This window comes from Equus przewalskii, chromosome 8 (assembly GCF_037783145.1).
Source record: "Equus przewalskii isolate Varuska chromosome 8, EquPr2, whole genome shotgun sequence".
In the NCBI taxonomy this organism is placed as follows: Eukaryota; Metazoa; Chordata; class Mammalia; order Perissodactyla; family Equidae; genus Equus; species Equus przewalskii.
Genome location: NC_091838.1, coordinates 35,790,896 through 35,816,673, shown reverse-complemented (window position 1 = coordinate 35,816,673; position 25,778 = coordinate 35,790,896). Strand labels below are relative to the sequence as shown.

Here is a 25,778-nt window from a genome sequence, read left to right as displayed (position 1 = left end):
AAATAAGAAAAATCTCAAATAAACAATCTAACACTATACCTAAAAGAACTAGAAGAAGAAGAACAAACAAAGCTCAAAGTTAGTAGAAGGAAGGAAATAAAAATCTCAGCAGAAATAAATGAAATGGAGACTAAAAAAACAATAGAAAGCATCAATAAAACTAAGAGCTGATTGTTTGAAAAGATAAAATTGGTAAACCCTTAGCCAGACTCATTAATTTAAAAAGAGAGAAGGCTCGAATAAATGAAGCCAGAAGTGAAAGAGGAGAAATTACAACAGATACCACAGAAGTACAAAGGATTATAAGAGAATACTATGAAACTTATACGCCAACAAATTGTTTAACCTAGAAGAAAGGGATAAGTTCTTAGAATCATACAACCTCCCAAAGCTGAATCAAGAAGGAATAGAGAATCTGAATAGACCAATCACAAGTAAAGACATTGAAACAGTAATCCAACGTCCCCTCCACCACCACTACCAAAAAACAAAAGTCTAGGACCAGATGGCTTCTTCAGTGAATTTTACAAGACATTCAAAGAAGATTTAATACCTGTCCTTCTCAAACTCTTCCAAAAAATTGAAGAGGATAGGCCACTTCCTAACTCATTTTATTAGGCCAGCATTACCCTGACAGCAAAACCAGACAAGGGCAACACAAAAAAAGAATATTCAGGCCAGTATCACTGATAAACATAGATGCAAAAATCCTCAACATAATATCAGCAAATCAAATACAACAATCCATTAAAAGGATAATATACCACAATCAAGTGGGATTTATTCCAGGGATGCAGCGATGGTTCAACATCCTTAAATCAATCAATGTGATACATCACCTTAACAAAATAAAGAATAAAAATTAAGTGATCATCTGAATAGTTGCAGAGAAAGCATTTGACAAGATCCAACATCCATTTATGGCAAAAAAAGAAACTCAATAAAATGGGTATAAAAGGAAAGTACTTCAACATAATTAAGGCCATTTATGACAAATCCACAGCCAACATCGTACTTAACGGTGAAAAACTGAAAGCTGTTCTTCTAAGAACCAGGAACAAGACAAGGCTGCCCACTCTCACCAGTGTTGTTCCATGTAGTATTAGAAGTCCTAGTCAGAGCAGTTAGGGAAGAAAAAGAAATAACAGAGATCCAAATTGGAAAGAAAGAAGTAAAATCATTCACTATTTGTGGATGAAATGATTCTATATTTACAAAACCTTATGTATCCCTTAACAAATTACTGTGGTTTATAGTTATTTTTACTACTTTTGTCCTTTAAACTTCATACTGGCTTTATAAGTGATTAATCTATCACTCTGTTGAATGTTTGGTATCTTAGTTATAATACAGAAAAAATGATTTTATAACTTTTACAATTGAAAGATACCTAATTATCCCACCCTTATAATAAAGCTCTGTAGATATTTTTTCATTTTTTATCTTGTCTTTACTCATTTGTATCTTTTTTATTCTTGCAATTAAATTAACCATGCCATATTACATTATTTTTTACTTAATATTTTATTAAACATTTTATGTATGATCCCATAATCTTTATATATAGTTTTAATACTTGCATAATATTCCTTCATGACGCTAGCCCTCAAATTGTTTAACTTTTATTTTTTTAACAAAATTCTGATACTAAAGGTTAAAAAAAAGAGAATAACATTTCAAATTGGAAATTCTTGCTTCTATTTGGCTGAAAATTATAGAAAATTATAGAAATTCTTGTTTCTATTTTATAGAAGCATAGTATATTAGATATAGTTATGGATAACTATCTGGTATTTGTACTCAAATATTTCTTTTCTTAAACCTGAAGCATTTTTCCCCCCAATCTTAAACTATTTTCTTCTGAATGTCCACATGAGTTGCCAATCTACTTCCTTTTTCACTTTGATGGCTAATATGCAATTTTAAGTGGGAAATCATAGAATTGTAGGACTAGAAGGTACTTGTCAAATCTAGCTTCTTGCCTCCAGACAGGAGTGACACCCAGTCACCTGAGGGAATTGAAGATTTTTTTATCTTGAAGATCTTGGAAAGAGATTTCAAAACTCTGGAAACATTGTTACACATTTTAAATCATTCTTCGGATTTTTACATTTGTTTTAAATCACATTCACTATCATTTAAGTCTCTGTCTCTTAGTCAGTAGATGTTGAGCAGCTGCTACATGCAAGACACAATATTAGGTGCTAAAAAGTATACAAATTAAAGTTTCAGCCTTAAAGACCATGCAAGCCACTTTTGGAGACTGAATAGGCTTAAATATCACTAAGGACTGTGGACTTTATTCTGTATATTGGAGCTATCAAGGATATCTTAGTGTAGACTTGACACTATGCAAGTGGTATTTTAAGTAGATTTAATCTGTAGTTCTTGGAAGAAAGATTTCATTTATCACTCACTCAGGAAATATGTGTTCAGACCCTATTTTATTTCTATATACATGGAACAGATAAATAGAAAACACAATTTCTTCTCCATTTAGAAGATTTTAAACTCGTGAATACATAAATAATTATTGTATAAGGCAGTGAGTGCCATGCACGTGATATAGACAGAGGAGGGACTGCATTTTTTTCTGTTTGCACTTAACTCGTGAGGACAGGTTCCCTGAAGAAAGTGGAGCTAAAGCTGATTTTGGAGGATAGGCAATATTTCTAAGGAATGTTATTTCTGGACTCTGCCATTGCTTTATGAAGATCATTCTACCTAGAAAAACATTTTCATTCAAACTCCAAATGCCCAGGTGCTCAGAGAAGTGAGGATGTATGGTAGAAAAGTGCTGGAAATTAGTAATCTAAGTTATAATCATTGCTTTGCCATTACTAGACTCTCTGTGAGACCTTTGAACAATTAACTAACTTCCTTGGACTTTTACTTTCTTATTTTCAAAATGAGCAACCAAGACTTAATGATTTTCAAGGCATTTTCTAGCTCTATTGAAGATCTCTATGCAGAGTAAGGGGCTAAGAGCACAAATCTGATGCTCAACTGCCTTCTGTCCTGGATTGACCATTTCCCATCTCTTTGTTTAGGCTCATTACTCTGTCTCTGTTTATTCATCTGTAAAATGGAGATCCTAATAATACACTCCCTCATTGGATTGATAGGAGGATGAAAAGTGTGCTTAGAGCAGTGTTTGGCATAGAAAAAGTGCTCAGTAAATATTAGCAATTTTTAGAGTGAATTCATGGAAGATGGCAGAGCAGGAAGCTCCAGGAATCTATACCTCCATTGAAACAACAACTGAACTCAAAGAGCTATCTGAGGCAACTGTTTTGGAACTCTGGGTCTAATAGAACACTTTCAGCATCCACAGGAGAACATGATGAAGACACTGGTAAATCTCAGTAAATTTTGGTCAAACTCAGCTATCATACTGTAGCAGCTACTATCCCCTACCTCCCAAACCTGTGACAGGCAGAAATCAGGTGGTAAGCATCCCCAGGGCAGCTTGCAGGAACCACAGTGGGCAATGAGGATTTTGTCCTCCAAAAACAAGCGTTGTGAGTTTTGTTGCTTATTGCTGCTTTTGATCATTGAGGGCCTGACAGAGAGGTCAGCCATTGTTTCATCCCCTATAAGCTGAATGGCTTTCCAACCACGAGAGGATTTAACAGACAGGACCTATTTCCACTCTGCCTGCTCTTGGGAGTTAGACATTTAAAGAAACCTTTGTTAGGCCAGTGGCCAACTGCAGAGACAAAGGAAGAAAAACTTCAGTTTCTCACATACCACAAGGAATATACACTTTGCAAAAATAGTTTGGCAGAGTCACAAAGGACAGCTCCAGCCCCCAAGAAGTAAAAATCATTCCTGAGCAGTGGGAAAATTAGATATCCAGAGTTACTACAGCATAATACTCACAATATCCAGTTCTCAATTTAAAAAACTGAAAAATATACCAAGAGACAGGAAAGTCTAACCCATTCACAGGAAATAAGAATTTGATGGAAACCATCCCTAAGGAAACATACACATTGGAATTATTAGTTGAACTCATTAAGTCAACTGTATTAAATATGTTCAATGAGCTAAAGGTACTGTGAACAAAGAATTAAAAGGAATCAGGAAGAATGTCTGAACAAAATGAGAGCATCAGTAATGAGACAGAAATTTTAAAATGGAACCAAGCAGAAATTCTGGAGCTGAAAAGTACAAAACTGAAATGAAAAACTCACTAGAGAAATTAAACAGCAGATTTGAGTTGGCAGGACAAAAGACTAGCAAAATTGAAGGTAAGACATTTGAACTTATCCAGTCTGAGGAACAGAAAGAAAAAAGAATGAAGAAAAATGAACAGAGCCTAAGGGACCTGTGGGACACCATCAAGTATAACAACATATACATTATACAAATTCAGAAGAGTGAAAGAAAGGGGCAGAAAAAAAATATTTGAAGAAGTAATGACCCCAAACTTCCCAAATCTGAAGAAAGACATGAATACATACAACCAAGAGCTCAGTGAACTCCAAGCAGGATAAACACAAAGAGATCCACACTGGGACACATTATAGTCAAATTGTTAAAATCCAAAGACAAAGAAAGACTTTTAAAAGCAGCAAGAGAGAAGTGATTTATCATGTGTAAGAGGTCCTCAATAAGATCGAGAGCTGATTTCTCATCAGAAATCATGGGGTCAAAAAGCAGTGGGATGACATATTTAAAGTCTCAAAAGAAAAAACCGTCAACCAAGATTGTATATCCGGCAAAATTATCTTTTAAGAATGAAGGAGAAATTGAGACATTTTCAGATAAACAAAAGCTGAAGGAGTTCATTACCAGTAGACTTTCCCTATGAGAAATGCTAAGGGGACTCCTTCAGGCTAAAATAAAAGCATACTAAACAGCAACTTGAAATCATAAGAAAAGTGAAGAACGCTGGTAAAGGTAACTACATAGGTAAATGTAAAAGCCATTGTTGTTATGTTTTGGAAATTTCTTGCATTTTCTCTCTTTTTCCTATTTAATAGGCAAATTCTTACACCAATAATTATAAATCTTTGTTAATTGGCATATAATTTATAAAGAAGGAATCTGTGATAATAAAAATTATAAAGAGGAAGAGATGGAGATTTACAGGAGCAGAGTGTTTGTATAATATTGAGAACTAAGTTATTCACACTAGGTTGTTATAGGTTTAAGATGTCAACTATAATCCCCGGGGTAACCACTAAGAAAATAAAAATACACAGAAAAGGAAGGAAGGAGAGAATTAAAATGGTACACCACAAAAAAATCAACTAAATATTTAAAAAGTTGTAGTGGAGGAATTGAAGAACAAAACACGTATACAGCATAAGGAAAATAATAGATAAATGCCAGAAGCAAATCTCTCTTTGTCAGTAATCACATTAACTGTATCTGGGTGAAACTCAACTGTTAAAAGGTAGAGATTGGCAGATTGAATTAAAAAAAAATAAAACAGGATCCATCTATACACTATCTACAAGAGATTCATTTTAGGTATAAGGACACAAAGGAAATGAAAGTAACAGGATGGAGTAAGATATTCCATGCAAATAGTAACCAAAAGAGACCTGGGGTGGCTATTTTATTGTCAGTCAACATCAACTTTAAATCAAAAAAGATTACAAAAGATAAGGAAGGACATTTTATATTGGTAAAAGTTTCAATACATTAAGCAGAGATGACAATTATAAACATACGTGCACCTAACAAAATTGTTCATGGATTGGAAGACTTAATATTGTTAAGATGACAAAACTACTCATAGTGATTCAATGCAATCTGTATCAAAATCTCAATAGTGTTTTTTTTTATTAAGATTTCTTCTTATTCTTTAATTTTTTTTTTAGGAAGATTAGCCCTAAGCTAACATCTGCTGCCAATCCTCCTCTTTTTGCTGAGGAAGACTGCCCCTGAGCTAATATCTGTGCCTATCTTCCTCTACGTTATATGTGGGATGCCTGCCACAGCATAACTTGACAAGCGATGCATAGGTCTGTACCCGGGATCCAAACCCTGGGCCACTGAAGCAGAATGTGCAAACTTAACCACTGCACCACTGGGCCAGCCCCGCAATGTGTTTTTTACAGAAATAGAAAGTCTCATCCTAAAATTCATATGGACTCTCAAGGAACCCTGAATAGCCAAAATAATCTTGAAAAAGAAGAATAAATCTGGGGTACTCTCACTTCCTGATTTCAAAACTTACTGCAAAGCTATAGTAATCAAAACAGTGTGATACTGGCATAAAGATAGACATATAGACCAATGCAATAGAATATAAACCCCAGAATAAACCCTTACATATAAGATCAAATTGACTTTTGACAAAGACACCAAAACCATAAATATGGAAAGTTTAGTCTTTTCAACAAATGATGCTGGGAAAACTGGATATCCACATGCAAAAGAATGAAGTTGGACCCATACCTTACACAGTATATAAAAATTAGCTCAAAATGGATTGAAGAACTAAACATAAAAGCTAAAACTATAAAACTTTTGGTAGAAAATGGGAAAGTCTTCATGACATTGGATTTTGGCAACAATTTCTTGCATATGACACCAAAAGCACAGGCAATAAAAAAGAATATAGATGAATTGGACTTCATAAAAATTGAAACTTTTGTGCATCAAAGGATACTCTCAAGAGAAAGAAAAGACAGCCCACAGGATGGAGGAAAATATTTACTAATCATGTATCTGCTAAGGGATTAATATCTAAAGTATATAAAGAACTCCTAAAACTTAACGACAGCAACAACAAACCCAGTTCAAAAATGGACTAAGAATTTGAGTAGACGTTTCTCCAAAGAAGATATCAAATGACCATTAAGTACATGAAAAGATGCTCAATATCACTAATCATTAAGGAAATGCAAAGCAAAACCGCAATGAGATACTACTTCATCCCCTTTAGGATAGTTTTGATCAAAGAAATGGAAAATAACATAGTGGTTAGGATGTTGAGAAATTAGAGTTTTTGTGCATTGTTGGTAGGATTATAACATGGTGCAGCTGCTATGCAAAACATTTTGACAGTTCCTCAAAAAGCTAATCATAAAATTACCATATGATCCGGCAGTTTCTCTTCTAGTTATATGTTCAAAGGAATTGGAAGCAGGGACTCAAACAGATTCACGTCCATCAATGTTCATAGCAGCATTATTCGCAATAGCAAAAAGATGGAAAAACCCAAGTGGCTATCAACAGATAAAGGGATTAATAAAAGTAGTATATATACACCATGGAATATTATTCAGCCATAAGAGAATGAAGTTCTGATACATGCTACAAAATGGATGAACCTTGAAAATACTACACTAAGTGAAATAAGTCAGAAACGAAAGGACAAATATTGTATGACTTCATGTATATGAGATACCAGAATAAGCAAATTCGCAGAGACAGATTAGAGGTTAACAGTGGTTAGGAGTAAGGCTAATGGGGAGTTATTGCTTAATGGTTACAGAGTTTCTGTTTGGGCTGATGAAAAATTTGGAAATAGTAGTGCTAGTTGCACAATATTGTGAATATGATTAATGCCAAAAAATTGTACACTTAAAAAAGGTTAAACTGGCAAGTTTTATGTTGTATATATTTACAGTTTTAAAAATTAATATATCCTAGAAACCATTGAATTTTACAGTTTAAATGAGTGAATTGTATGTGTGAGTTATATCTCAGTAAAGCTGGTTTTAACAATTTATCTATTGTTAATGTTGCAGATACTATTACTACTAAAAATAGCAAATTTCAAACTGTTTTAAAATTTGGGTTCTAATCATTTCCTGGTCCTGTCAGCTGAAAATGCTCTCTTCTTCAATTTGTATATGTTTATTTGTGTATCACTTAACTAATTAGTTTCTACCAGGTATGATGTTTAATTCCAGTAGAGACAGTATGAGAATATGATAGCATGATCATCTCGAAAGATGCAGAAAAAGGATTTGACAAAATCCAACACCTTAGACAAATGCTTTAGTGATTCGATATTTTGATTTCACAAGGAAAAATCTGTGATCAGTTGATTTTTGACAAGAGTGCTAACATCTTTCAATGGGGAAAGAATCTTTTCAACAATTGGTCCTGGTAGTACTGGATATCTACACGCAAAATAATTATGTTGGACTTTTACCTGATACTGTATACAGGAAGTAACTCAAAAAGAATGAAAGACCTAAGTGTAAGAGTTAAAGTATAAAACTCTTAGAAGAAAACATAGGAGTAAATCTTTATAACCTTGGATTTGGTGATAGATTCTTAGATTATGACACTAAAAGCATGAGTAACAAAAAGGGGGAAAAAAGGATAAGTTGCACATTATCAAACTTAAGATCTTTTGTGTTTCAAAAGACACTATCAATAAAGTGAAAAGTACCTTATGCTAAATGAAATAAGCCAGGCATGGAAAGACAAATACTGTATGATTTCACTTATACGTGGAATCTAAAAACGTTGAACTGACTAAAACAGAGAGTATAAGAGTGGTTACCATGGGTTTGGGTGTTGGGGAAATGGGGAGGTGGTCAAAGGGTACAAACTTTCAGTTATAAGATGAATAAGTTCTAGAGACCTAGCGTATAGCATGGTAACTACAGTTAATGATACTGTGTTGTATACTTGAAATTTGCTGAAAGAGTAGATCTTGTGTTCTCACCACAAAGAGAAAAAAAAGGTAATTATTTGAATTGGTGAGTCTGTTAATTAGCTTGGTTGTGGTGACCATTTCACAGTGTATACGTATATCAAAACATTACCTTGAATACCTTAAATATATGCAATTTTTACTTGTCAATTATACCTCAGTAAAGCTGGGGAAAATAAGAAAGTAAACCCACAGAACAGAAGGAAATATTTGCAGACCATATATCCAATGAGTACTTGTATATAGAACATATGAAGAACTCTTACAACTGAATAATCCAAAGACAACCCAATTTTTAAAATAGGCAGAGAATCTGAATATACATTTCTCCAAAGAAGACATACAAGTGCCAATAAGAATAATGATTAAGGTAATGAGTTTTCATGTCAGACTACCTCTATTCAAATCTTGGTCTGCCACATATTAGCTCTGTACTCTTAGGCAATTACTACACTTCTCTGTGCCTCAGAGGGTCTTCTATGAAGTATAAGAGAGTTAATGAGTTGTTTAGGAGTCTGAGGCCTTGGTTCCCATCCTGGCCTTTTCACTCATTTGCTATGCAGGTAACATAGTCTTCACCTCTAAAATGGAGATAAATCTGTATATCCTACTTAATTCCCAGGGTGGTTGCAAGAATGAGATGACATAACTTAAGGAAAAGTAATTTATAAAATGCTCACTTAATTGATGTATAAAATACAAACATCATAATAATAAACATAATTATTAAACATTATTGTATGAACATAGTAACAATACACGTTATTATACTTTCCCTCTCCTAACAGACTAAACTTTTTATCCAGTTAATCCTATTCTTATTTGTGTCCGTTGGTGTATTAAGTAATTTCTTGTATATTACAAGTACTCAGTAAATGTAATAGAGAGGAATTTAATTGAAATAGTATGAAATTTGAAATAATATAAAATACTTGGATATCATTTTGTTTTCCTGAGAGGATGCTACAGACTATTTAGAATCTAATATCAATAACCTATTGGGTGTATTTTGACAAAGATAACTTAGATAATCTTAGCACTGTATTGATGTATTGATAGGTCATCAGAATGACAGTTTACAACCTTAATATACGTATATCTTTAACCATAAATGTTAGGAGACCAAGAATTCAGTTGATAGATACTATCAGTAATACTTGTAAACGAAGATGTAAACACTTGTACAATTGTTTCCTTTGGAGATCTGCTTTGCAAATGAGAAATGTTTTAAAGACAAGAAGGAAATATTAAAAAGGCTTCCATTCGGACAGGTCTGTTTCCCTCTCACACTTTCACACACATTGATTCAGTGTCTCTGATGGAGCCAGAACTTTGTTGTTGCCAGCTCTGAGAAAGCCCACTAAATAGAGTCCAGAAAGAAAAGAGCATTAAATGATAGCGTGTGGACAGAAGAAAATGACTCCATTGTTGATGTAAACATATTCTTTATGTGCTTGTCTTTATATTAACAAACAAAAGCATTCTGTATTTGTTAAGTAGAAAGTCATTTATATTAATTATTCAGTTAATAGGTAACACATTAGCCTAAAGTATAAAATGACTTGAGGTTCTATTTAAAATAAATGTCTAAATTATAAAGTGAAGCTTCTACACAATGAGCTTTTGAGAACAAAGTCCACTTGCTGCTTGTCCTGATTGGCCTCTAGAGGGCTCAGCACAGCACTAGGCAAGCTCACACCTAGGGAGAGTTGGAAGTTGGGTGGGTGCAACAGACCGATGTTTGTAGCTAAAAGTTTTTGTTTCAAGTTGATATTACTAAACTTCAGGGATGAAGAATTGAAAGTATAATGACGTACTGACTCCTCTGTGGTCACACTTCACCTTCAGGTAGGGCACCCTCGGGAATCCTCTGTGATAAGCTGGGAGTGTCAGAGAATGTTGAGGGGTCTGTCATGAGGATGGTGGCTGCCCAGCAGCCTTCAGGCCCTGCCAAACACTCCCCTACTTTGCATTTGTAGGAGGCCACATGACGTCTGAGACCAGAGCCAGGCAGCTCTCAGGAGGACACATTATCAGAGGGATCAAGTCTGGAGGAAGGTTAACAGAAACAAGTGAGAGGAGAAGCAAAGCCCTGAGGTTTCAGCCCCTCCCCAGATTAATCCTCACCATGACTGTAACCTTCAAATAGTTTCAGAGTCTCAGAGAAAGTCTTCCTTTTCCGGAGCACAGTCTGACTTTCTTAGGATCAAAAATTGTATACATGTTTCTGACTCTAGTTAGTGTAGTGTCTCCCATGGGTTGTTGAAGCTCCCCTTGGAGTATTATCTTTGTCTTCACATAGGATAACCCTGCTCTGGCTGTGCTGTGTTCTGGTTCCTATGTGACAGTCTGAGGTTTTTGCCGTGTTTTTTTGCCCTCATTTCTTTGTGAAAATAAGCTGTGCCGTTCAAGAGAAGTTATGCTTCCTCTGTAAAATACAGTTTTGATCCCAGAACATTCTTGTGCCTTTTATAAGTTAAATCAGTGTCCTTTAATCATTCTTGCACATTTATCTAGTTTAACTGAGGTTTGTTCTGTTTGAAGCTAGACTGAGCTAAGTTTTTGCCAGTTTGTGGTAATAGTTAAACCCAGGGTCTGTGCTTTTTGAGGACAATATTTCTTATTCTTATTTTACAGATTCTTTTATTTTGGTAGTGTCAGCTTCAGCTGTTTTGTGATCATTGTCTTCCCAAATTCCTTTTATTGCCATTCAGTGTGAATCCTTTTGTTCTGAACTTCATAAATTTTCAACTGAAATTTCAATTTGGGACATTTTCTAGATTCTAGAAAAACGTTTTACAATCTATCTGACTTGTTCTTCCCCTTTTCTATTCTAAGTACACTATTCAAATACTATAGTCTGTTCTTCATATTTTATGCCATCTCAATTTTATTCCTTCTTGTGAAATCAAAAGATCGAACCATTAAAACATTTTTTACATGTGAACATTGGGACAATCCCTTCTGTTGAGATTGACCTTTGTTATGTGGTGACCATTACTATAATTCCTTTTTATACCATTACATTATGCTATTATCTTTCTGCCTTTGTTGATTTTTAGTGATCTGAATCTATTTGCAGATTATTAAATTATTCATATGAATACTAAATTACTATGATGTTTCTTGAAGTGGGGTTTTGAATCAACTTTTCATCTCAATTAGAACAACTAGACAACAAGACAAACAGAACTACCTAGCTATTTAACTGATAAGATTCTTCAGCCTATCCTGAGCCCTTTTATTCTTCCTAGAGCTCTAGGAAAAATGAAGTAAAAACTGAGTCATTTACTCTGACTGCTTGCTTTTCTTGAGTATTGTCACTTCATCTTTTTGTTTCTAAGTTTCCGTTTTCTTTGAGGCTAGTCCCCACAGTTGAGGTTTGTGGTTATTGATGTCCTAGAATTGAAGTAGGCTTTGTTATGTGTGTATTTGGAATTTTATATATTTCTGATTGAAAACAATACACAAAAGATTTCTCAATTTCGATAGTTTAAAAAGGGTCAATTTTTTTGTTTAAATAATATTAAGTTGCATTTAAATAATAGTTTAAATGGTTTGTTATTAGAAAAATACTATTTTGAAAATGTTCTAGAGTAGACTAGTATTTTAAATCCAAGGTTTCTGAAGAATAATAAACACCATTTATATAAAGCAGTTTAATTTCTCAAATACTTTCATATTCATTATTGCCTTAAAATGCACTGACGTAATTGTTGTTATGCCCATATTCAAGACAAAATAGATTCTGTTAGTTTAGGTGATATAATCAGGAGCATATGGCTTATAAGTGACAAACCTAGAACTTGAACCCAAATCTCTGGACTTCATATTTTGTGCTCTACCCACTCTACTACATTGCCACTCTGAATAGACAGTTTGCACCTAGAAGAAAATGTGGAATGGTGTATTGGATGTTTCTAAAAAAGTGTATTTCACTTGTTGGCATTATGGATGAGATGTGAAGGAGACTTTGTTAACACAGTCATGTGAAGAAAAATGTTCATCAAATTGTAATTTTGTCTGCAGCAATTGATCTGTGGGCCCAGAGATGTAAGGTGTAATTTTTGTCTCTTTCTTCTGCTGCATGGAGTGAAACCTTTATTGTTAATTGGGAGGTGAGTAAGCCAAGCCAGTCATGTCAACAAGTTAAAGCATTAAAATTCTATAGCTGTAATGATTGCGGAGATGGACCAGATATGATGGAACACAAGGAAGAAGTGCTAGTTTCTTACAAGTACTGGCAAAGCCAGAAGGGTCCATAGAACAGCTTCCTATCATTTATGCTAAGTACTGAGGAGGTTGTTTTGTCAGCTGAAAAGCAGGTGTTTTATTAGCTGAAAAGGGTAAACTTGGGATTTTAGGCACTTGAGTAACGCTAGAAAGGTTAAATGGTCATGTCTGCTTTTCTGGAGTAGTAATCTCAAAGTGTGGTCATGGGGCCAGAAGCATCAGCATTACATTGCAACTTGTTAAACACGCAAATTAAGGGCCCCACCTCAGACCTAGAAGCAGAAACTCTGGGAGTGGTGCGCAACAATCTGTGTTTTAACAAGCCTATGATTCTGATTCATGCTAAAGTTGAAAACTTCTGTTCTAGAGTCACACTAGGAGATAAAGACTGTAAGATAAAGATGTAAGATTGGCTGGGGAAAGTAGTGCTGCCAAGAATGCAAATACATGTAGGTTTATATTCAGGAGATGCCTTATAACTCAAGGTTGGAATGATCTTTAAAGAGAGAGAGAGACCAGTCATAACTGACACTAAGGTATCCACTTCTCTGTCAGTACTACACTGTGCACTTCAGTTGTTAATGCAGACATTTGGATCTTGTTATAAAGATTTCTACTTCTGATTTTCAAAAAACATAATTGAATAGAACAGTTATAATTCTTTACTCAGAAACCCTACCTCCACGGAGCCCAACCACATAACATTGTGCTACATTGACCTAGTGGAACATGCTTTAATGAAGAGATGATAAATCAGCCTTTTGAGTGCTAGACTCACAAACCGAATTCTGTAGAGGTGGTACTGTCATAGCACAAACTTAAAATTAGAGAGAGAGAAAGAATAGATAAAATTGTGATGTTAAGGAGGAGAAGGTATCAGGAAAATGTTGAATCTTAGCTAGTTGGGTCAGTTTGGGCATATGTAAGAGTTACTCATAGGAAGTGATTGTTACTTAGTCCAAGTAATGAGGCAATTTATTATTAAAAGATTGACTTAAGTGTTTATTTGTATGTATTAAAGAATATATTTTTATTGTGGAAAAAAAGACAAAATAATACAAAGAAGAAAATAAAAAGTTACCTGTATATCATCCTTTCGTCTAGGGATAAATTGCTTAATTTTTTGGTGCAGATCACCCGAGCACTTTCTCTTTGTAAGAATATTATATTAGTAATATGTTGCAATCCTACTATCTTGGGCTTTGCGTAGTCCTGAGTCTGTTTTTCTAATTCAACAACATAATAAGAGCTCCATCCAAAATGTCATTAAATATATTTTAGGATTAGAATTTATAATGCTATCATTTATATAGGTATTTCAGGGTTTGTTTTTCTACTTTTTGTTAGAGATTTAGATTCTTTGCTATATTTCACTATTATAAGTGAGGGTGATTTATGTATATATATTTTGTGTGTGTGAAGAAGACTGGCCCTGAGCTAACATCTGTGCCAATCTTTCTCTATTTTATGTGGGATGCTACCACAGCATGGCTTGACTAGCAGTGCTAAGTCCACACCCGGGATCCTAGCCTGCAAACCCCAGGCCGCCAAAGTGGAGAGCGTGAACTTAACCACTATGCCACCAGGCCAGCCCCTAGAATGTGATTAATGTTTTTGTACATAAATGTTTTTCTCTACATCTCTGATTATTTCATTAGTATAGATTCTTAACAGTGACTTTGTGGAGTAAAAGTGTATGAACATGAGGGCTGCCCAGTGACACAGTGGTTAAGTTCACGCACTCTGCTTTGGCGTCCCAGGGTTCGCCAGTTCAGATCCCAAGCGCAGGCCTACACACAGCTTAGCAAGCCATGCTGTGGCAGGCGTCCCACATATGAAATAGAGGAAGACGGGCATAGATGTTAGCTCAGGGCCAATCTTCCTCAGCAAAAAGAGGAGAAAAAAAAGCATATGAACATTTTTAAGGCCTTTAATTACCCACTTGTGTATAGAAATGGATCTACTACCATGAACCCAGAGAAAACTAAATTTTTCTAAGATATCCTATCTTGCATTGGAAAAATTAAGTTAACCTCTAGAGATTTTAGAAATAGCCAGTGTCTAGTAATATTAGCTACTATTTTAAGTAATAGCTAGTTTATGTGCCAAGTATTGTATGTACATGTCTCCATATGTGGCTTGAATATAAGTGTATATGTACCTAATCTCACAGTAACACCATTAGGTAGATACGATCCGCATTTTACATATGAAAAAGTTAAAGTTCGGAAAATAGAAGTAATTTGATCAAGATAAAATACGCAGTAAGTGGCAGAGCTAGAATTTAAACCCAAGTCAGTCTGACTTCAGACATGCTTTTCCTCCTGCTTTGTTCTCTTTCTTTGTATTTTCTGTTAAGTTCTGGCAGAACTTTTGTTACTGAATAAAAGTATTGGATTTATACCTTGAAAATAGAACTTATAATCACTGCCAGAAATTTTGGTTCTTTCTTTAAATTGCCATTTCCAGTGACCCTGTGCCTCAAAAAAGAAATGATCAGATCAGAGACTTATGTTTGTTTAGAGAATTAGACTTCTGGTTTATAGAGGAAGTTTATTCTTATATCTTATACCCTTCTATGAATTCATCTGTAATGTATTTACTATACTATTCACTTTCAAACAGAAATAAACTGTTTCTAAATGTCGTATTTATTTGGTTAAAAAGGGAATTAGACAAAACGTATGCTGGGAATTTAAAAATAACACAATTATAAATGTCAGTGTTCTACTTAAGTGTTTTTATCAGTCTCTTAGATATATGTGGGTCTGGTCTGGGTAGGAAGGTAGAAGATATGCTTCTGAACACAGGAGACAAATCTTGTCAAATGTGAAATTGAAAATAAAGGAAATATAAGCTTTAAACTTATTATTTCTGAAATTGCCTTAATTCTTCAGTTGAGATATTTCCCAAGACTTGTGTTTTTACATTTTTCTTAGAGTAAATCTGATTTTTAATGAGAAGGAGTGCCCATTCACTGTTTAAATGACTGAGAAAGTGGGCAGGATATTTTGCTATTTTTAAAAATTCTTAACAAACACCATTAACATAGTCTTGTCACTAACTTAGATTTCACTCTACTGATGCAAGTGTCCAAAATAGGGAACACGGATGGTGTTAAAGCTTCCAGAGTTAGCCCTAGAAGTCACTGGAGCATAATAGCCCCTTTCAAATCCAATGAGTCAATCAACTCATCAATCAAAAACCATTTACTAAGTAACTAGAATGTGGTTTATTGTCTGTCTTGAAGATTGAAATTCTCAGATAGCCCCATGGAACTTTCTGCATGATGGAAATGTTCCATATCTGTACTGTTCAGTATGGTAGTCACTAGCCACCACAATACAGGAAATGTGGTTCATGTAACTCAGAAATTGCATTTTTGAATTTATTTTATTTTATTTAAATTTGATTAGCCACAAGGGCTAGTGGCTGCCTTTTAAGCACAGGTATAGAAGGTGGCTCTAAATGTTCTATTATCACCAGGGACCTTTGTGTAATTAAAGTCCTTCCATTGCAGCTTGTCAAACTGCCTAACACTTGATAGCTATGAACAGATGAAGAAGCATAATCTCCTATAGCCCCACACAAATTTCATGCTTTCTTGTTACCCTCATCTAGTCCTGTAGGCTAGCCAACCACCTCCTGTCAGTTTGCGTCACTTCCCCTTCTCATGCATTGGTTTCTCTGGGAATAATGGCAGGACCTCTCTTGCCAATATCCAACAGTGAGTCCCCTCCTCCCTCCAAGGAGGTAGCCTGGTATCTTGGAAAAAGAACAGACTGGCTTTAAAGCCAGTTAGTTTGTATTTCAGCCCTGTCGGTGGACCAGTGGTGTGGAAATGGTTGTTATTTAACTTCCTCTGAAGACTGGGATAGTCATATTTATCCAGTGGAGTTGTTGTGAAGAGGACTAAATAAGAGTGCAGGCCTGTGCAGTAAAACCCAGTAGAATCTAACCAATAAGTATCAATAGCAAAGAAGGCTTTATGTAAATAAGCATATGAGTGGGTAATGGAAAGTAATGTTTGCTGCTAATGACCTGTAAGTCTTATTAATCTTTAGGAGAAAAAAGAAAATTGGCCTTGGGGAAATAAGACTAAATAAACCGAGTTTTTGCTAAACAATAAACAGTAAGTAATTTGAAATGATGAAAGATATAACACTTAGAATAACAACAGCAGCAGCAGTACTGACCATCCTGGCCCACTGAGCACCTGCATCTGTGAAGCTATGTTAAGAACACTACATCAGTTCATTCATTTCATTCTCACAAGAAATCTGTGTAGAACTTATAGCTACTATTAATGCTCCCATTTTAGAAAAACTGAATCATAAATTAAATTTGTCCACATTCACACAGCTAGTAAGTGGCAAAGCTAGGATTTAAATCATGACGACTTAACTCCAAAATCCATTATCTTCTGTCCTGCCTCTCAAATCATCATGTGCTGTACATTAGAATCTCGTGCACCTGGACACTTCCCACTCAGAGCTTTCATTCTTTCAAGCCCTTGTTTTAAATTTATACCATTCCCAGATTCCTACTTTAAAGCACATGGGACTCAGTTGTATAAGGTATGATTTATCTGTTTAAAAGGCACCCTTATTTCTTTATATATATATATATCTGCTAAATAGGAATAAAATACTTTTTCATTAATTTAGCAAGCATTTATTTTGTCTTTGCACATGTCAGGTGCTTTTTGGCACTCAAAAAGATAAAAAAGGAACAGCTGATGTATTCTACTAGTTGAGGATTTAGTTGTAGAGACAGACGCAAACATGTCAGAACACTATCAGAGCACAGAGAACAGAGCAACTTTCTGAAGGAAGCTAGAAGAGGGGACATTCATTCAAAAAACATTTTTTGCTTTTGTTATTGTTGAACCAGCCAAATAAGACCTCTCACAGAGGCAACATTTTAGAAGGGCCTTCATTAATATGGAGAAGTCCATCCTCTGTCTCCCCACAGAAACCCATGTTCCTTCTATTGCAGCACGATAATGTTTTACTGCACTTAGTTGTTTCCTGCTGTATGTCCATACGTGGACTGTATGCTCTCTCAACTAGTCCCGCACAATGGCCTGGCCTTGCTTGGCGGGAAGAAGGATGCGTACACTAGCCAGCTTTGGTCCTGGGACCGGTGGGGCTTAGATTGAAACTAAATTGTAGACTAAATTGGTTGATTCACGCCAAGCATGCCTTCAGTGAAAAGAAAAGTTAAATCTAGATTATGTTCTTGTGACAACTACAGTTCTTAGTCTAAGCTTCTTTAGCTAGCTAGCCATTACAAGAGAGAAGGAAAGAAAGGAGCCAAAAGAAGGAAGAAAAAAAAAGTTCTTCCTATTTGTCTTTGTTTTCTTTAGGTCTCTGCATTAATCCCATTAACCCATTAATCCTCTTTGCCACCCACCACAGATTTGCAAGCATTCTTCCTAGACAGTAAACAAGAAAATTGATCTTATTTTATGATTTGGAATAAATACTGTTAGTTTTATAAGGGAGTAGTGGTAATGTACATGTTCTTCACGATTGTCCCTATCAATGTATTCAGTGCAAAATATATTCTTAATTAGTTGCTAGACACAGAAAAAATTTGAAAAAGCATAACTAGTAGGAAAGTAAAAATCAACGTGGCTCACAAACCTCAGACTTCCTGAAAACAAGTTGCTAACAGGGTATTTCACCTGTTGACAGTATTGATAGCCAAAGAACTGTCATCCTTTGACAATGATACAAAATGAAAAGATTCTTCACCTGGTTTTCTTTCTGTGGTCTCAGTCACATTAAAAAAAAAAAAAAGCTATTGTTTCCATTGAACATACAGTGTTCTCTACTTTTTTAAAAAAAGATTTCCACAAGAAACCCTGGTACTTGAACTCCACTGAAGACTGTTACATTCTAGTTTTTTGTGTATTCCATTGGTGTATGTAGCTCTCCCATATTTTAGCCATCTTTCCACCATGGCTGCCAACTTCTTAAGGATGCTTTAGGAGTTTACTAGAAAGTCAACGCGTACTCTTCAGGTTCCTTAAACAGAAGAATCAGTGTGAGTCCAGCGTCATAATAATGTTCACTGGTGTACGTGATTTATCAAGTGAGGTTTAACATCTTACCCTCGTTTCTATTTTTGGTTTGATCTTCAGAAAAACTAGTTAAACATGCTATAATATTAATCTCAATCCATACTTGCTGTTTAAACTTGCTCTTTGGTTGTTGCATAACATTTGTGGGAATAAGATAAATAGAGAAATGGTTATAAAGTCCACACCAATTAACATTGGACTGCAGTATAAAAAGAAATTGAGTGGTCATACTTCCTAGAGAAGTAACGCTGGTACCATAGATGTGGATGTTTAAAAGTTATAACTTCCTCTGCCTGCTAATAAAGGAAACTGAACATGTGAATTTTTTCTACAGAGGCTCGGTGATGTGGTGGTGTGACATAGTTGCCCATCACACTGCATCTAAATTGTGGCTGTTGCCACCAGGCAGCCTGTTGAATGTTTCATGCATTCCCTTCCTTGTGCCTTCACACACCCTGAATCCCTCATCTAGCTACCCTTCCTGGGAAGCCTTCCCTAACCCCAGTGGGGTTACTCCCAGAGGGTCCTCCCTTAGTGTATTGTATCTCAGTAACACTCTTTTCCTTTGCGGTAAAACTATCCACTCAGCCTTCTTGTCTCTGACTGGATTCCCAGTCCCCTGGCCCAATGTTTAGTAAAAAGAAAGTAAAATGAACCAAATGAAACTAGATATAGGTCTTTCTCATATTCACTAGCCTTGCAAACCTATTTTATGTAGGTATGTTATTAATTGAATTAATTTCCCAGATCACATGAGTAGAAAAGTTATATCTGTGATTAAATTTCAGACTTCTTATATTATGCTTAATTGTACTTTTAAACCTCATTCAGATTCCCTAATTCAGAAATTATGATCTTTTAAATCTACTTAGATTAATGCTTACCTGTGTAGTTAATGTTTGGAAGATAAAGGAGACTTGTGAGTGTGTGAGAAATTTTAACAAAATTTCAAGTGTGTTTCCCTTAAATTAGAGAATCAATTATTTTTAAATCCTAGTACTGTTTATACAGAAACAAGAAATGTGCTAATCAAAAATTGGTTGTGTTTGCTCATAGATACAGAAAACAGATTGGTGGTTGCCAGAGGCAGGTGGTGAGTGGTGGGCAACATGGGTGAAGGGGTCAAAAGATACAAACTTCCAGTTATAAAATAAATAAGTCATGGGGATGTAATGTGACTATTTAGTTAATGGTGCTTGGACTATAGTTAATAAACTTAAGCGTGGTGACTATAGTTAATAATACTGTATTACATTTGAAAATTGCTAAGAGAGTAGATCTTAAAAGTTCTCATCACAAGAAAAAAATTTTTAACTATGTATGGTGACAAATGTTGACTAGACTTATTGTGGTGATCATTTCACAATGTACACAAATATTGAATTATGTTGTACACCTGAAACTAATATAATGTTATATGTCAATTACACATCAATTTAAAAAAATCAGTCGTGTCTGAGAAGATTTGCCAAACTTTTTCTTTCCTAAATACTATAATTTGTTACTTTATGTGTGATTTAAAGTAATGAGCTGAATTTCCTTACAAATCATTTATATTCTAGACTAATTCAGTTTGATTAACATGAATCAGGAAGAATCTTACTAAATATGTATGTCCATATATTTTTGTTTTATGTATAATTAAATAAACAATTGTGTCATCATTAGTATAAATGATCTCTGAAAGTGACCCCCTTGTTTCCTGCAGAAGACGCGGGGGTGGATGAGCAGGCCACATGCTTTAGTGGCATGGCCTAGGTTCTCCTCTGTGTCAGAGTCCCACAGCTAGGCCAAAAGACCATTATTTCTACCTTGAATTTCCTTTCTTTTCAGCAAAGTTAACAACACTGACATACATATATAAGTGCTATTTTTGAAAATATAAAATTACTCAGCCACATTTCAGAAGAGTTAAAACATGTTTTTGCTAAATTTGTAATGATTTGTTTAATTATAAGAGGTCCAGATTAATAGTTACCAGGTAAATCAGTGACTTTTTAAAATCAGCCAGTTTGAGATGAAACTGTATATCATCTCTGTAACCTCCAGGAATATGAAAGATTCTCAATTTGAGTCAACCCTAACTTTTCTGGCAAGGCATGGGGCTGGGTGAGTAAACAGAAATGCCTGTGATACTGCAAAATGATACACATTTAATTAAAGACAACATTGCTCATTCCTACTGCATCACTTTTCTATCTTTCCATGAAGCCTAGAATGTTTATTTTTGTTATTTGCTTGTCGGCTAACTTCCTTTTTTCCCCATTTGAAACTAAAAGAGTTATATATTTATTGCTAAAAAGGGTTCCTGTCAAGTCAATCTTCTTTGTCAGATTATTAGGAATTGCAGAATCTCCAAGCTAATTTTTATTAAGAATATGTTTTGAATATTTTCATATAAAACTGAATATTAAATATTGAAGAAAATTAGAAAATAAGAGAGTATTAAAGGGACCTACATTTATAATAAGTAAATATTAAAATATGGAGTGTTAAATTTTATTAGCTAACAAAAATAGTAACATTATAGGTAAAGATTACCAAGGAATTTGAAATACTTTAAAAGGCCTGTCGAGTCTGCCTATAAATAAGAGAGAAATGGAGGAAAGTGAGCAAAAACACCAAGAACGTAATGCTTGAGATCGTGGGTACATTTACCTAATACATTTGCACCTAGGGCAAGCTAAGTGTATAATGGTTTTTATTCATTTTGATGGAATAATCTTGCATCTAGCATGGGTTTGTCAAAGAGATCAGAAAAATTGGCTCATGTTGGGTTTGCATATGGGGTGTAAATTGTGCCCCTTTGCAGATAAATTGCTCATAGTTAGCCATGTGGTCCTGCCTGGAAGGCAAAGAAAATTCAGAGCTATCGAAATCGGTGAATTAACCACCCTCTTTGAAAGAGGGTTTATGTTAAGTAAAGAAGATCTCTTTTTGGGACTTGAGCTAAATACAATAAATACAAGGTTGAACTCATTGAAATAAGTTTGAATTTACAATAGCTTTGAAATTAGTAGTAATTTTTTTTTTCCGCGAAGGCTTTATTGTGCCCGGGGCGGGAGGAGGGCTCAGTCCTTCTTGGCCTTCGCGTTCCTCATGGCCGCCAGCACTTTGCTCAGCTCCTCCCTCTTGCTTTTGGCGCTGATGTGCGTCCCCACCCTCTTCTTGATGAACTTGAGCACCTACTTGTCCTTGGAGACCTTGAGCAGCTCCATGGTGCGCCACCTGTTCGGGGTGAAGCCGCACACCTCCCGCATCATGTCGCGCAGGAACTTGGGGTACTGGGTGAGGCGTCCGCGGTGGCGGCTGTGCCTCACCTTGCTCACGTGCTTGGTCACCTTGTGGCCCTTGTTGAGGCCCATGGCCATGGGGTAGCACAGAGCCATGGCTGCTGCTCTCCAATGGCGGCCACGGCAGAAGGGCTAGTAATTTTTGATAGCAGAGAAGAAAGGCTCAATTAAGCTTCACTTAGTTGGAGTTGTTTGCTGTTTTTAATTCAGTTTAACCTTAACGGCCTTAAACAAGACTTTGAATTGATTCTAATAGTTGTAATATTGGTATGTTTGTCTATAAACTGAAAGGTTCTAAATACACAAATACTTTACCTAGTGCTTTCTTCTGCTTAGTTGTTAAAATAATATTACTTTATCATATTTTTTAAATTAACTTGAAAAGCTGGAGGTTTATGACATCTTTTATCTATCTGGCTGTGTTAGCATATTTGCAGTTGTACCCAGACAGTGCTAGACACTGTGCCCACCCCTGCCCTCTATTTTCTTGTAGCCTCTTCTTGCCTACCTTGTCTCTCTGTGTCTCTGCCTCTCTCTGTGGATCTCTCATGGGTTTTTTTGTTATTTCTGGGTTACTATTCCTACAGTCCATAGGCTTAAAAGATTGCTATTGCAAATTTGTATTTGAATACATTGTATGGAAATATACTAGACACTAAGGAATTTATCTAAATTAGAATAAACTGCAGTATAGTAGAAAACATGGGCCTTGTTCAAAAGAATAAGAAGCATATAGGATTACAGACTTTACATATAATTACATGCTTTGTTATGTTAGAGGGGTCAGTTGAGTCCAGAACACATTAAATGAAGTCATATTAAGTATTTTATCTTTGGGCAGGGAAATTTGCTTACCAGAAAATTTCAGGTAAAGCTCAAATTTCTGTTTGTATAGCTAGTACTGATACTTGGACAGAAATTAGATAATGATCATTACTGTTAATATAGATGTTTTTCCTTAATAAAGGAAATTTTTAGTGACTGGAAACCTCATGAGCTTAAATCAACCAATGGGGTAAATTTTGGAGATGTTATTTTAGAATGATTAATATTAGAAACTTCCATTATATTTTTTAAACTTTTTATTTTAAGATAATTCAAAATTTCTGTGTAGTTTTAAGAAATAATATAGAGAGATCATTTGTACCCTTTTTACCCATTTTCTCCCAGTATCAACATCTTGCAAAATTATTGTACACTGTGACAAACAAGATGTCAACGTTGACACAGTCAAGATACAAAACCATTCCATCACTACAAGGATTACTCAGGTTGCCCTTTTATAATTGTATCAACTTCCCTGTCTTCCCCTCTTCTCTCCCATCCTTAAACTATGGCAACCACTAATAAATTCTCCATTTCTTTAGGGATTGTTTTTTTCACTTGGCATAATTCCCTGGAGATTCATCCACATTATTCTGTGTATCAATAATTCATTCCTTGTGGCCGGCCCGATGACCGAGCGGTTAAGTTCCTGGGCTCCACTTCGGCAGCCCAGGGTTTCACCAGTTCAGATCCTGGGTGCGGACATCCACCATTCATCAAGCCATGCTGAGGTGGCACAACCAGAAGGACCTACAACTAGAATATACAACTGTATACTAGGGGGCTTTGGGGAGATGAAGAAAAAAAAAATAGTTCATTCCCTTTTATTGCTGGATAGTATTTTATGGTATAGATTTAAGCGTTTATTCAGTCACTGATGACATTTAGGTTGTTTCCAGTTTGGGGCTATTAATAAAACTTCTGTGAACATTCTTTATATGTTTTTGTATAAACATAAGTTTATATCGCTCTGGATTAAATGCCCAGGAGTACAGCGAGTTGTATGGTAGTTGCGTGTTTAAGGTTTTTTTTTTTAAATTGCCAAACTCTTCCAGAGTGGCTATAAAATTTTGCATTCGCACCAACAGTGTATGAGCAATCCAGTTTCTCTACATTGTCACCAGCATTTGGTGGTATCACTATGCTTTGTTTTAGTCGTTTTGATAGTATAGAGGTACCTCATTGTGGTTTTAATGTATATTTTCTCAATGGCTAATGATGTTGAACATCTTTTCATGTGCTGATTTTCCACTTGTATATCTCTTCAGTGAATTGTCTGCTCATGATTGTTGTCCATGTTCTTAGTTGGATTGTTCATTTTTTTACTGTTCAGTTTTTGGAGTTTTTTATATATTCTAATCCTGTTCCTTTCTTGGATATGTGGTTTGCAAGTATTTTCCCTCTGTAGCTTATCTTTTCATCCTCTTAACAGGGTCTTTCTCAGAGGAAAAGTTTTTAGTTTTGATGAAGTCCAGTTTATCAAATTTTTGTCTTTTATGGGTAAATTTCTTTTTTTTCTTAAGATTTTTTTTTTTCCTTTTTCTCCCCAAAGCCCCCCGGTACATAGTTGTGTATTTTTAGTTGTGGCATGTGGGACGCTGCCTCAGCGTGGCCTGATGAGTGGTGCCATGTCCGCTCCCAGGACTCGAACTGATGAAACCCCGGGCTGCTGAAGTGAAGCATGAGAACTAACCACTCAGCCACGGGGCCAGCCCCTGGGTAAAATTCTTTTATCTCAAGTCTAAGTATTCTTTGCCTAGCCCTAGATAGTGAAGATTTTTTCCTATTTTTTTCCCTAAAAGTTTTACAGCTTTATAGTTTACATTTATGTTCATGATCCATTCTGAGTTAAATTTTATATAAAGTGTGATACTTCATTTGAAGCTCATATTTTTCTGCCTATGGCTATCCAAAGGCTACTTCCTTTATTGAATTGCTTTGGGACTTTTGTCAAAAATCATTTGGGGGCCCAGCCTGTGGCTGAGTGTTTAAGTTCGAGCGCTCCACTTCAGTGGCCCAGGATTTCACCGTTTCAGATCCTAGGCACAGATATGGCACTGCTTATCAGGCCATGGTGAGGCGATGTCCCACATAGCACAACCAGAAGGACCTATAGCTAGAATATACAACTGTGTACTGGGAGGCTTTGGGAAGAAGAAAAAGAAGAAAACAAAAAAAGATTGGCAACAGATGTTAGCTCAGGTGCCAATCTTTAAAAAAAAGAAAATCAGTTTGGCATATCTGTGGAGTCTATTTCTGGGTTCTTTATTCTGTTTATTGATCTATATGTCTCTTCCTCCACCAATGCAATGCAGTATTGATTACTGTAACTACACAGTAAATCTTGAAATCGAGTAGGGTGATTCCCCCCAATCTATTCTTCTTTTTCAAAATTGTTTTAGCTATTCTGGTTCCATTGCCTTTCCATATAAATTTTTTTTCAGCTTTTACGTGTAATTGGCAAATAAAATTGTTTATGTTTAAGGTGTACAACATGATTTGATATATGTATACATTATAAAGTGATTGCCACAATCAAACTAATTAACACACCCCTCACCACATACATAGTCACCTTTTTTGTGTGTGTGGTGAAAATACTTAAGACCTACTCTCTTAGTAAAGTCCAACTAATCAATAAGATATTATTAACTGTAGTCACCATGCTGTACATTAGGTCTCTAGAACTTATTAATCTAATAACTGA

The 25,778-nt window shown here is 35.4% G+C and overlaps 1 protein-coding gene and 1 pseudogene across 40 annotated transcripts in view; one reads left to right on the top strand and one right to left on the bottom strand.

Moving 5' to 3' along the window:
- The window catches only part of SPIDR (scaffold protein involved in DNA repair), a 472,184-nt gene that overhangs the window by 306,571 nt on the left and 139,835 nt on the right, over positions 1-25,778 (top strand). The window lies entirely within an intron of this gene.
- Positions 22,025-22,368, bottom strand: LOC103556064 (large ribosomal subunit protein eL36-like; annotated as a pseudogene).